The sequence below is a fragment of the Sciurus carolinensis genome, chromosome 9 (genome assembly GCF_902686445.1).
Source record: "Sciurus carolinensis chromosome 9, mSciCar1.2, whole genome shotgun sequence".
In the NCBI taxonomy this organism is placed as follows: Eukaryota; Metazoa; Chordata; class Mammalia; order Rodentia; family Sciuridae; genus Sciurus; species Sciurus carolinensis.
This window is the reverse complement of record NC_062221.1, coordinates 18976989-18991334: the sequence shown is the minus strand read 5'-3', so window position 1 is coordinate 18991334 and position 14346 is coordinate 18976989.

Genomic DNA, 14346 nt, shown 5'->3' with positions numbered 1-14346 from the left:
CAGCTAGGAGTTTGCATCTGTGTCTCTTACTCTCATCCAGCACCTCAGGATTTATTTTAATCTCCCCCCTTATTTATTTGTAACTCCTTTTGAGAACAGTGAAAACATTAGCTCCTATAACTCACACTTTATTTACTTTGTTCAATACCTGTATATGTGTAGTTTCAGGATTGCTAACCCATAGGTGGATAAGAAATGTATTTATGAACAGGAGTACCATCTACTCTGTACAATTCTTTTGGTCTCCTGTCTTGGTATCCAGTTCAGACACCATTATCCAAAACTTAGGTTAGTTCCTCTATCTTTCGCCCAATTCAGTCAAGTTATACCGTGTATTGAAAATGCAGTTAGATTAATTTGTCCTTCTGCCTTCCACCCTGGGACCTTTCGACTCTCTGGTTTAGTGTTTTTAAAATGAGCACACAGCCAAGTTCATACTTTACGTTGCACAGTTCTGTAAGTTTTGACAAATACGTCCACCACCCCAGGGCCGTACGGAGCTGGTTTGCCTTTCCCACCCCCAAACAACCACTGATTTGTTTTCCATCCTGTAGGCAAGTTAAATTTTTCTACACTTTATTTATATATTTATTTATTATTTATTTATTTATTATTCTTTTCAGTTCCACGTCATTTTAAAATTCAGATAGCTTCTTGATATGTGGACTTAGATACATCAGTCCATATCCGCTTGTTCTCCTTGGATCTATTAGGAGACACCCCCTGTAGTGGGTAAGCAGCTCAGGGTGGGCTGAGTGTCCGAATACTTGGGTGCACACCAGTTCTAGTTCTTACTAACCATACGGTTTTGGTCAAGTTACTTAACATTTCAATGCATCAATTTTCTTTTTTCCTAAATTGGGGAGAATAATTAGACCTGTTACCTAAGATCGTTGTGGGGAAAAAAAAAAAAAGAACAGATATGTGTGCAGTGCTTAGAATGAGCCTAGAATATAGCAAACACTCCACATTTACTAGCTGCTGTCATTATGGTTACTATTATTACCATTACTAATCTCTATGCTGGGTGTCCTCATTTAAAATGAACAAAATTCCTCTTCATTAAATCTGTCATCTACTAAATTATAAGTAGAAAATCTGGGGGTTGGAGAATAGAAATTTCATTTTCTTTCTTGCTGATGACTTCTTCTCTTTTCTGTAGAATTTGACTCTGAAGAGTTTAACAAAACACACAAACCTTTATTCATTTAATAGGAATTTACTCATGACTTAGCTCTTATTGATGACCAGACCTTTATTCAAGACTTAGTGCTGTAAGGGGGACCATGTTTTTCTTTACTTATCAGTCTCAGTGTTAGTCTTAACACTTAATTGCAGAATGCACGGATGAAACCTTCCTGTGTACTACTGGTGGCGCTTGGAAATACAAAGGTGAATCAGTTTTGGTTTTTCCCCTGTAAAAGGAAGACAGGCAGACAGGTGCTATGACCAATTCCATTCAGAGGCGGTCCTGGTGGGCTTTTCCTGGTGGAATGCAAAGTTGGCATTTGGAGACAGGTTTCTTGGGAGAATTAGAAAGCCACTATGAGGACAAGACAGGAAGAAGCATTCTGTGAATGGAGCCAAGACATGCAAACATCTCAAGGATTGAGAGATCCCAGTATGTTCTGGGAATGGTGAGCCCTGGGATGTGCAGAATGAAATGCCTAATAACACAAGGCAGAGCTGAGACCAGAGTGGACGTCCCAGGTAGATCTCAATGGCTATGATGGTCCATGATGAGGAGTTCAGATGCCTTTTCTGAGGGCAGTAGAAGTCATGGAAGGTTTATAAGGGAGTCTAGGGGTCATATTGTTTCAGCACACCTATGAGGCCACAGTAGTGAGAGAGGATGACAGATAGGGAACCCTGCAGAAGCAGTGAAGCCAACAGGAAGCTGAGGGAGATTTCTGGGAGAGAGATGGCTGGGGTCACAACTGGAGCAGAAGGAAGGAAAAAATAAAGGGAGAGGGTCAATTGATCTGGCTGGTAGATTTGGCAGATCTTTTAGATCAATTGTATACAGAAGCCTGAGGACAGAAAAGAGTAAAGTGACAAGCAGTAGTTTGCTTGGGTAAATTCCTGAATGGAGGAATCACGCCTGGCCTAAGACTTAGACCTGGAAGACCCCCAGTTCTGCAGTGGAGGTAGGAGTGAAAGGGTCAGTACAGGTGTACACATTACATATACCTGTGCACACCTGTATAGACACTGACACTACCAGTTGTTTACTGACTCTAAAACAGGACACAGAACCACAAGTGGCAAAGGGTGTTGTATAGGTGCTTGAAATAAATGTAAAAGGAGGATGCATCTTCCCAAGAAGGTCCACATTGAGGCTGGGGCCAGGAAAGTGATCATATGCATTGTTCCTGGGTTGTAGAAAGACCCAGCCTGCTTTGTCTTCAGTCACTTCCGATTGGCATGATGTTGGCCTCCTAAGGGTGACCTCCCAATAGATAAGGTGATATCCTTTGTCTATGGATATGATGCTACTTTCCACGTCCACAAGAGAGGCTCTCTGAGTCCCTTTCATCCCTCATATGGTGACATTTTCATGGTGGTAGCTGTTCTAGACTACAGGTGCAACCAGGACTAGACCCCAGGAGCCAAAGGAAACTGTCTCCATGAGAAGAGAGGCCTGTGATTGTCCCTTGTTAATGGTCCTCCAATCAATGGAGCAAACCAGCCACAGCAGGCAGAGGATGCAGTATACTCAAGTCACAGCTTATTTTCCTGGATGTAGTGTTGAAATGGGTGCTCAATTCAGAGGAAAGGCCATGAGGTTGTGAAAAGGCAACTCAGAGCACAGAGGCTAAGAGAATGTGACCTTCATCCTGGCACCTCTACAGGGACGGCGGCTTTGGCCTTCATCCTGGCCAGGGCCCCTCCTGCTTGTCACAGCATATGTGCATCACAGGGCAGGTGGAAGCCCATCTGTACTCGGCGCTGTGAGTATAATAGGGCAGCTTTATGTCAAGCAAGGAGGCACGTTTATTACATAGAGTCTCTTGCTCCAAGCTGCAGATGAGAGAAATCCTCTAATCTCACTCAGTTTTAATCCTGGATTAAGGCAGATCTGTTAATAAAACACTAGTAAAATCAAGAATAGTTTGCAATTATCTTCAACTTCTATTACTGACATTAAATGGTTTTAAATATACACACAGATGAAGGGAAGTGAAGTGTGTTTTAAATTCCCTGCACCCTTAAAGAAAGAGTTCAGGAAAATTAAGTCTTTCAACAACAAAGCAAGTGCTAGAAAACTCAAGGCAGGGAAGGAAAGGGAACAGGAGAGAATGGCTCCGTTGGGGTAATAGTCTCAGTTTTCATGCAAACAAATTCATTCAGATTAGATGGATGACCCCAAACTGTGTTGCGTGGCAGGTGAGGCTGAGCTTGTTGAGATGGATGTGGTGTGTGTGGAACCCAGACACAGGTGTGTTGACCCAGAGCATCCCTCCCAGCCACAGGGAGAGCTGCCTTTTCTGTGCAGATAAGTGTCTCCAGGGCAGGGCAGGAGAAGCAGCCATCTTCATCCAGGGGTTCTGCACACAGGACTCAACCAGAAAGAGCATCAGACGCCTGTAGGATCTGAACATCAGAAGGGGATAGCCATGATCAGACGGCTGAGCCTTGTACCTTAACACTCTGCAGCTCCTGGGAATGCCACAAACGGCTTCCTCTTCTCTCATTTCCGGAAGCTGGGCTGCCAGTGGTGCCTATACTGTTCCACTTGGGAGGCAAAGCAGACCCACTCCTCTGAGCTCCTGTGAGGGCATGTGGGTAGCAGACTTCTACAGACACTCCCCACTTTCTGAATATGCTTTCTGGGAAACTCGTCCATGTTTATTTCCCCCTTGTTTAGATCTAGTTGTGCCAAGCTTCTCCCTCCAGGAGCCCCTGAGCTCTCTTCACCAGGGATGGAGGGAGGAGGTAAGGAAGGTTCAGAGAAACACAGTCCTCATGGCTCTCCACAGGCAGGACCTGGCTAACACATATGTGGTTTATTAGCAAACAGCACCTAGGACACTGGGTGGGAGGGGGAAGAGACCAGGTCACATAACAACCTGGATTTCTGGCACCTGGAAAGTTTGAGAGCTGTTGTAACTTGGGCCGTGTTCCCACCAGGTGACAATCCACAGGAGAGCAGAGGCAGCTGTTTCTTTAGGCTAGGTGAGGGGTGCACTGTGCCCTGCGGACCCCACCGCTTCCTGGCTACCACTTACCACAGAGGCTGAGTGCAGATGTCATTGCTTGCTCTATTTGTGCTGTCACTCAACTTACAGAAGGAAAGGGACTCTTTCCTATTCCCACGTTTTTCTCAGGGGAACAACAGAGCACGAGGGCTGTGTGCCTCATAACCATGTGTTGTTCATTTGTGGCACTTGCCTGGACCCTGTGGGTATCTTGTTTTGTGATCCCTGTAAATCTTGGCATGTATAAGACCAAGAGTCTGAGCTCTTTGTAATTGGCGATACCATTCCAGCACACTCCATAGTATGTATTTCTCTGCTTAAATGCTGAGTTTCATTAGGAGCCTCACGTCCTCCCATCTCTTCATTTCCATCACCAGCTCTAGAAGTCATTTCTCTTCAGAGCCATGTCACAGAAATAAAGGGCACATATAATCACGTCCTGAGGGTTGCCATGCTGTGGGCCTGGAGTAGAGACTGCAAGATTGTCGATGTGGGGTGTGGGCAGCAGCTGGGCTTGCTCACAGGGCAGTGAATGGCCACCATGCTTGAAGAGAGCAGGGTTCACTGTTAGAGCACTGGTATCTCAGATTTGACAAGATGGCAGAGAACTTTGGCGATACCAACTCATCCAAGTCATGGATGTCAGGTCCACAAACCTCCTTGATGTAATTGTAATGAATAACTCCCTAAAACTTAGGAATATCTTCAGGAGGTTCAGAATATTCTGAAATTGTATACAAAATTTCTTGTGAATAAGAGTAATTTAGTTGGCATTTTCACTGCTGTGAACAAAAGACCTGAGAAGACCATAAGAGGAGGAAATTTTATTTTGGGGCTCATGGCTTCAGGGGTCTCAGTTCATAGATGGTCTACTCTATTGCTCTGGGCCTGAGGTGAGGCAGAACATCATGGCAGAAGGGTGTGACTAAGGAAAGCAGCTTAGGACATGGAATCAGGAAGGGGGAGCGCTCCATCAGCCATGGACAAAATATAAACCCTAAAGGCAGGGCCCCAGTGAACTGTCTGTTCTAGTTACACCCTACCTGCCTTCAGTTACCACCCATTAATCCTTGTCTGGGAATTAATGCACTGATTGGGTTAGGGCACTCATAACCCAATCATTTCATCTTTAACTTTCTTGCATTGTCTCACATATGAGCTTTTGGGGGCACCTGATATATAAACCATAACAAAGAGGTGTACTTTTCATTTTGTTTTTGATGATAAGACAATTGATAACTTTCATTAGACTTTCAAAATAGTTCATGTTCCAAAATAGTTAATGACTGTTAGTGTATTATACATATTTTCACTCTTCCTTGTTCCAAAAACCAAAGTTATTTACAAACATTTCTACAACGTGGAAGTGATAATACATTGGGACCAAGAGTTAAAAATGAGTGTTGGTTCCACTGAGCTGGCTGATTGGGATTAAGATTCCTTTCATCTGACCTTGTCTTATATCTCTCTGGACCATTCACTGTTCATGATCATGGGTACTAGTGCATGCAGTCTGTTCCCCCAGCAAGGTTTTAAGGAGAAATGACTTTGGGGAAACCCCAAGGCCCTGGGGCATTTTGAAGAGAGAACTAGTTGAAGATTCTTTCCCAGCAGCAGAACTGGGAAATTGTGTACATGTGTAAGCATGAGTATGTATATGCGTGTGAGCCGTTGTAAGTAGCTGTGTGATTGTGTGTGAAAAATGTATACATGTGAGTTTGAAAATAGGAATGAGTGTATATGGTAATGTGCTCAGAAGGTATGTAGCATCCTTATGTGTTTGTGTTTAAGTTTGTATACAGGTATATCACAGTCTGGAAATATACAGAATATGGAGAATTGGGGATGTCAAGGCCTAGAGGAAATAATAGGTAAAGATAGGAGGGGAATATTCTTTGGGCATGATTTTTAAAGTATTGATGTGCATAGGCAGTATTTCAAGGTATTTTTCAATGCACTAAACATATCTGTGAGTTCTACTGGTGATAAAGCCACAGGTTCTCTTAATAATTCTGTGGTTTGTTGCCTATGTTAATAAAAGAAGAGGACCGGGGGTATAGCTCAGTGGTAGAGCATTTTCCTAGCAAGCATGAAGCCCTAGGTTTGATCCCCAGCAGCATGCGTGCATGCGCACACACACATGAAAAGAAACATTAACTTTTCCTAATAAAATTTCTAAACCCTCTGAAGTGTACCCACAATCCTTGTTTAAATGCCCATTGACCTTGTATAAGAAACCCTGGTTGAGAGAGTTATGACAGAGCTCTTAAAGGGAAACATAAGAAGGAATGGAAAATATCAGAAAATATCTTATATGGGAAAAGGAAACTTGACACACTGAATATTTTGTTTCAATGACTGGGGTGTGTGTGTGTGTGTGTGTGTGTGTGTATGTGTGTGTGTTTGTGTGCACGCACATGTGTGTACTCAAGCACATACCAGGTCATGATGTGAAAACAGGCAAAATAGTTAAGAATTCAACTTTAAATAAAGCCTAAAACTCCCCAAATGGCAGAGAGGCATCTGACTCAGGTTCAGTTTTGGAAATCTTCCTCTATTATCTGGAGGTAGGAACAGAGTGAGGGGCGTGGAGAGGGCAGGGGTCAAGAGCTCTCCAGGCAGTGCAAGGATCAGGATAATATCTGTGAATTGGTGAAGACCACAGGTGGGGCAGGTCCAGGGTTCCCAGGGAGGCAGAGCCTAGGGATTTGGTGGCTCACTGCAGGTGGAAAACGCCACAAAGGACAGAGGCCTGTGTGCTCCTTGGGTTCTTATTTAGGCGTCTAAATGGGTGGGATATGCCCATCGAAGCCAGAACTCACAGGAACAGAAGCGAGTCTGAGGGGGAAGAGGTGGAATTTGATTTTAGAAATGTTGATTTGGTGCTCCCTTTTGGGATGTCACTACTTTTCTAGATTTCAGTTCCATCATTTCTGAAATGTGTCATCTTTAGTTGAAAGGAGATTTCTTTGAGCCTTATTGTATGTCGAGTTCTACCTCATGAAGATATTTGCATGATTGCATTAAATGAGATTATATATGGGAAAAGGACTTTCTAGCCAGAATCTAAAAAATCTTCCTACAAATAGTTCTTTACTAGATAAGTCTTTTTTCCTTGAGAAGAAGAAGAAGAAAAAAAAAAAAAAAAAGAAAAAAAGCCCAAAGCAAACTAAATTGAATGCAAAAGGAATACACCAGCTCATTTAAATACAAAGTTAAGGCTAGGTCTAGACTTCGGGCAGGGTTCCCATTTTGATCCAGTTCTCAAGCTGGTTCTGCTCTCCTCAGCTTACTGGCTCTGTTCTCAGGGATAACTTCCCTTCATGTGGTCAAGTAGGTGGCAAGAGCTCCAGCTCCCAGGCTCCCACCTTCCAGTCCAGGGTAAGAGCATCTCTTTTCTCTTCTAGCTCCTACAGCTTTATTATTCTAATTAGGTGAGTTTAGGTCATTTGCTTTCCCACTGGGTCAAACAGGGCACAGCAGGGGACGGTAACTTACTAATTTGTTTAGGGCTAAAGAGTAAAGTGGATCCCATTCAAATCAATGATCTGAGCAGGGTATTGGAGGATCCTTGAATAAACTTTGGGGATTATTCCCGGAAGCAGTTAGAACAAAAACCAGGAAGTGAACAGTGGAAATGTGGATCTCTGGGCCAGAGAGGATTACAGCCCTGTGAAGGCTGTGGACAGAGAACATGGTGGGTCTTCTTTTATTGAACTGGGTAACATAAACCCTGATGTAGCTATGAAGAATTGGGCTGCCTTCAGGAGATTGACTGGGGTAAAAATTCAAAGGGTCTTTAATAACTGTGGGTCTGAGGAAGTCAGCGCCTAGCAGGTAGCAGGGTCTAGAAGAATTCCAATTCTCTGTAGCTTATGAAATTGAGAGAGGACCTAACTTCTTCATGCAGAGACGAGGTTCTACAGAAGGAACAATAGCAATTCCTCCCCTTCTCAGCCAGACCTGCTGCCCCACACTCTGCAGTTTGACTCCTAAAGCACTTTTGAGCAATTTCTTTTTAGTTCTGTGGCCAGGAAGACAGGCAGCGTGAGTTTCAAGAGGTGTTTGTGGTTAGAACTTTAGCACTAGTCCAGTTGGCCCTAAGTGGATTTTTACACGTGTACACAAAATACAATTGCCCACGCGCACCTACAAGTGGATTTGCACGTGTGTTCCCAAGTATGCACACACACACACGCACATGCACACACACATACACACACACCTCGAAAAGCAATTTTCCCCCCAGAGCATCAAAAAGTTCCCCTTTCCACTTAAATGCTTTTCCAAATAGTCTTATTTTATTTTATTTTTTTTTTATTTATTTCTCTGCCATATCCTTTTCAATCTGGAAAGTGACTTGGCCTCTTTTCCTCCATCTATTTTCTGCCTTCCTGCTATTCAGTTTAGGCATGAAACACAGAACTAGATTGAAAGCATTCAATGGCTATTCAATCGGAGAAGAAAAGAGCCCCTTGGAGCTTTATTAGATATGAAGATCCACAATAAAAATCAATTTCTGCCTCTTTATGCAGTTTAAATGACAAAGCACCCACCCATTCTGCAGCCATTGTGCCGGGGAAATGTAATTCAGTCCCGGAGCTGGGCCCAGAGCACCGCGGACTCCCTGACCTGCACTGACAGATTCCAATATGATACAGACCTTCGGAGATAATGACAGCCACTTCATCTCACTGCAAGAAAAAAGTTATCTGATATCTTTGAGGGTTAAAAGGCTATGTGGGCAGCATTTTCAATAACCCACTAAATCAGCATCTTAAAAAATACCTAAGCTTTGTTCCATGAGGAAAAAAAAAATTTGCCCCTTACTCCCAACTCCATTTCTAAGCCCCAGTTGATAGTGTCACAAGTGCCTCCTGCCAAACCTATTGAGCCTTCTTTGGCCCAGAAGGGGACCCTCCTGGATAATTAGTCCAAAGGGAAACAAGGTGAGAGCAACGTCTTTATTCCTCTGAGGATGTGGATCTTCAGGTCTCCAGGTCTTCAAGACCGAAAACTACATCCCAAACAAAACGAACCAGAAAAACTTAACTAACGGTTCAAAATGTTAGTATAAAAAGTTCTCTTCCATAGTCTTTTTAATAAAAAGAAGTTTGTGTTTGAAAAAAGTTTGTGTGTCTGAAACAGTGTTTGATGGAAACACTGAAAATTGGTCATTAGTTTCTGTGAATTGAAACTATCCCGATAGAAGGAGGAAAGTTAAGGAATGAAATATGTTTCCCACTTGCACGTCAAATGATTAATGTCCAGTAAAACATAATGGAAAGCAGTCCTCGTGACTCATTCTCTGAACCCTGTGGAGGGATATTTACATAAACTTCATTCTCTCACTACAACCAGGCAGGCAGGGGGATAAAGAGATGGTAGGAAAAAACAAACAAACAAACAAAAGAACACATCTGTCTCTAGTTTCTTGGAAGTATTCCAGGTACAAGAAGGCAACAGGGCCCATAGGAAGGACCTGTAGTGTGTTACAGATCCACCTGGTCACAGTCTACACATAACAGGGAGAATTTGAATGAGTCCAAAAAATGATGCCTTCTCGGGTATGTGTGGGGTGTAGTGGAAGTGGATTCAGAGAGTCCTGTGTGACTTTAGGACAGTGCCTCCATTATCTGGGTCTTAATTCTCTAATTGATGGAGTATGAAGTCTCCACCATCTCCTCCAAATCTGTGATTTGGTCCACAAATGTACAAAGTTAATTGTTAGAGATGTTATCTTTTTGTTTTAAATTTAAAAAAAAAATTGCAAACAACTGTTATAATAAAGTATTCTAAAAAATAAGGTGGGAGTTCTCTACTTGAGAAAACATGACACTGCAGCTCAGATTTGTCATGGCAGATGAGTTTCATCTTCGTGCTGACTGAGCCTACCTGGCAGTGGCTCTCCACAGCAATGCCATCTGGTACAAAGAGGAGCTACCTATGTAATTTTAAATACACTGTATATCACACTTTTAAAAAAGGTAGAAAGAAACTGGTAAAATTAATTTTTAAAATGTCTTGTGGAACTCAGGATTATAATTTCAATATGAGTCAGTATTAAAAATTATTAGCAAAATATTTTACATTTTTTAAACTGAGTCTTCATAATCCAGTCTGTTTCACAGCTTGACTCAGACAAGCGTTCAGTAGTCACATGGGGCTTGTGACTATCAAATTGGCCAGGACCTGTCTCCAGGCTGGTGTTGGGGAGAATGGTGAGGGTGTCCTATGGGCGGTGGGGAAGATTCTCAGATTGACGTGTGATGTCTGCAGCGGACAAGCTCCGGGACTGGCCCTGTAAACCGGCTACACTGTGTGCATCGGGTCTGGTTCAGGTCAGAGCCAGAACTCAAGTTCCCACTTTGCTCTTAGTTCAAATCTGGGGCTTTGTCCCAGGGTGGCATCAGAAAAATAGAAATGATTTTAATTACTTTTAAAATGATAGGTTTCTAGTGGTGTGAGAGGCCGAGGGAAGAGGATCACAGTTCAAAACCAGCCTCAGCAACTTAGTGAGGACCTAAGTAACTTAGCGAGGCCCTGTGTCAAAATAAAACATACAAAGGGCTGGGGATGTGGTTCCGTGGTTAAGTGCCCCTGGATTCAATCCTCAGTACCAAAAATAAATAGATAGATAGGTAAATAAATAAATAATAATAATAGGTTAAGAGATTTGCGGTAGGGCAGTAGGTTTTCCTCAGCAGATACAACTTCCTGCCTTGGAGAAAAGTTTCCGTGTATTTAAAGAATGTCTCCTAGGAACAGGAATCCCCATTTCTTCTCTGTGGTTTGACTCAGGGGCTACTTTGTTGTGAGGACAAATAGCAAAGACCAATCCAGCGACCAGTTGTGTATTTGGAAGTGAAAGTGGAAGAAAGTCACATGACTTAGGGTGCAACCTTATTCTTGCCTGGAGCCTTAAGACAGCCTCTGCGGCATCTTGTTCTACTAGAAAGGGTTTTAAAGGAATTAATCGGATTCTTTTTAAAAGGAGATATATCTTGAAAAATGGAAGCATCTTCCCAGTTATCAAAACTTTCAGTGATTCTGTGACGGTATAACCTTTTCCTTTTCCAGAGTTGTCTGGGGTGAGTTTTTGCCTGTTTTATTATAGCACAGGACAGCCAGGATTATTTTGCCAAATATGAGCAGTCATTGTTAACCTCTCTTACTGACTACCTTTTGGTCTTTGAGGGAAGTCATGGTATATATAATCTTTTACATTTAAAAAATCTTCTTCCCAAGTCCAGTTTACCTAAAATAATGGATAGTCTTTGTCTTCAAATTTAAGAAAGCCAAGAGAATGAGACTGGAACAGCAATCATAATTTAAGGGAGGAGGTCAACCTTTCTAAGATTTTATACTGTTTCTGGGGACTTCAGTCCATATTGATTCCTAATTTATGGATGGCTATTTCCTAGGAAAGGAATCTTCAGATTCTGTGAGTAATGACACACATAGATTATTCACTATAGAATATTTCTTGGGTTATACATTCTAAAACCTTATGACTCTGCTTCATTGTGTGGCCTTGAAAAAATTATCCAGTCATACTAAACCCAATATAATTCAACTAGGTTAGGATAGGAAAAACATTAATAAAAATGTTAGTGAAGCACTCGGAGACTGTTGAAGAAATAACAGAATGAGATAATAAGTAATTATTTCTGATTGCTCTCTTAATTTGGAAGCTGGGGTTCTTGGACTTGACTTATTACAATTTTAATATTTGGAGAGATCAAAGACTTAACTGTGCCTGTGTGATAACAGAAAGTTTTCTAGAGAATGATGAAACCTAAAGAGCCCTATCGTTAAATCGGGTTCTATTAGACTAAGCATTAAAGAAAGGCTGATGGAATCGCTAATATTGCTTGGATTCAGTCCCCCTCATCTCCTTCAAGTACTAGAGCAAGTCAGCTGACTTCATGCAACAATGAGACTGGAGGAGAATACTTTGCCTCTTCTCAGGACGTACCAGTTGACACAGGATTCCTGCTGGTATTTACCCCACAGGCCATGAGTTTGAAGCAAGAGGACCGTCCCTGGTAGATAGCAGTTTGCTCATATTCTTACCTTTCATTGGTGGAGAAATTAAATGCATCCCATGTGAATCCAGTGGGGGAGGACTCTTGGAAGCCTGTGCTTCCTTTCCTCCAGATTTGGTTCCAAGTGATCTTTCTCTTTGCTGATTTTGCTTTGTCAGCTTTTGCTGTAAAAATCTTAGCCATGAAAAAAACAAAAAAACAAAAAACAAAAACAAACAAACAAACAAACAAACAAACAAAAAACCCCAGGAAATCTTCAGTGCTCTCCCTGACCCTTACTCAGGAATTCTGGAGGTGAAACCAGCTCCTGTGTTTTAACAAATCCTCCAGGTGAATCTGATACATGCTGAAGCCTGGAGGCACTGGTGAGCAGGTGACGCTAGAGGTATTGCAGCCATGTCACGGGGCAACCATGGCCCCAGTAGTGATGGAAACATGGAGTGGTTTAGATCCCAAATCCTTGTTTCTGAATTAACCAACCTAAGAATTGCCTACCTTCAAGTTTCTTGAATGAGATGAAGATATATTGTTCAATATCCTATTAAGTAAAAATGAAATCTAAGTGAGTATGTTCTTACTATAACTCAGGAGTTGGTGAACTGTGGGCCAAATCTGGCCCATTCCTTGTTTTTGTATGACTTGTGGGCTAGGGATAGTTAGTGTATGTTGAAATGGTTGGGGAAAAAAATCAAAAGAATAGCAGTATTTGGTGACATATGAAACTGTAGGGATTTCAAATCTTAGTGCCCATAAAGTTTTATTGGAACACCGTCACAGTCATTTGCCTGGATATTTTCTATGACTGCTTTGTGCTACAAAGACAAAGTTGAAGAGTTGTGGCAGAAATCACATGAACTCATAAGCATAATGTACACATAATAAACTTATGGTGTGGTTGCATCTCATCATCTCAATAGTAAACCCATTGCAAGCTGAAAATTTCATAAATGAAAAATGTATTTACTGACCCTCATGGCTTAGTCAAACAGTACAATGTAGAGTTCCATTTACAATGTGACAACATGGCTAACTGGGAGCTGCAGCTCACGGCCACTGATCAGCATGGCACAAGAGTATCACAAAGCACATGACTAGCCCAGGAAAAAATCAAAACTCAAATGCGAAGTATGGTTTCTGCTGAGTGCATATTGCTCTCACACTCTTGTAAAGTTGGGGAGCATCTGCACATGGTGAGCATGTATTTTTATAGCAAAGATGTTATACTGGGATGGCTGGACCCAGAGGGCTGCCAGAACCAGTTCTCCCTCCAAAATTTGCTCACGTGTGGCCGGGTCACTAGTCCAGATGTGCCTTCCTCACAGTAAGCTCCTTATGAGGGACATTGGTGTCCTTTCCTATCCATAGGCTCTGGTCATGCATGCACACAGTCTTCCTTAACTGTGAACCCTACTTTCCCAGAAAATACTTGGGTTACTCATTCAGATTTGCCTGGACTTCGAGGGTCAGACTCTATTTTGCTTAAACATATGGAGGAAGAAAAGCCTTACATTCTACCACAAGGAACGAAGACCTTAAAAGTGAATCTGCTTTAAGGTCTCTTGCCTTTCTCCAAGACACACCATTACATGACATAATTGCTACTTGCAGTAAATTAAAATTGAAACAAATTCTTTGACCATCCTCCCATAAAGAAGGGTCCTACGTGCATTCCTCTTGAATCTGTCCTTGCCCGTGTCTGCTTTGACTCAGAATAGTGTGCAAGTGATGTAATGCCAGTCCCATGCCAGTCCCCAAGCTTTCTCCTTCCTTCCTCCTGGAGTCCTTAGCTGTAAAAGAAGCTCAACAATCCAAGGACACCACACTGTGAGGAAGCCCAAACTAGCCATGTGCAGGACTGCCTGGAAATGGAGAGGCTGTCCAGTGGCTTGTCCTTAGTTTCAGTCTCCAGGCACCTGAGCCTTCTTCCCTGAGGCTCTAAAAGTTATGGAGCACAGGTGAGCTAGCCTCATCATACTCTGTTCACAAAATTTCTCACCCTCAGAATCATGGGATGTAAGTTCTTAAAAAACTGATGTTTCAAATCACAACTTTTTCCAGTTGTTAGGCAGTGATAGATGTTGGCGGAATCCTACTCTAAT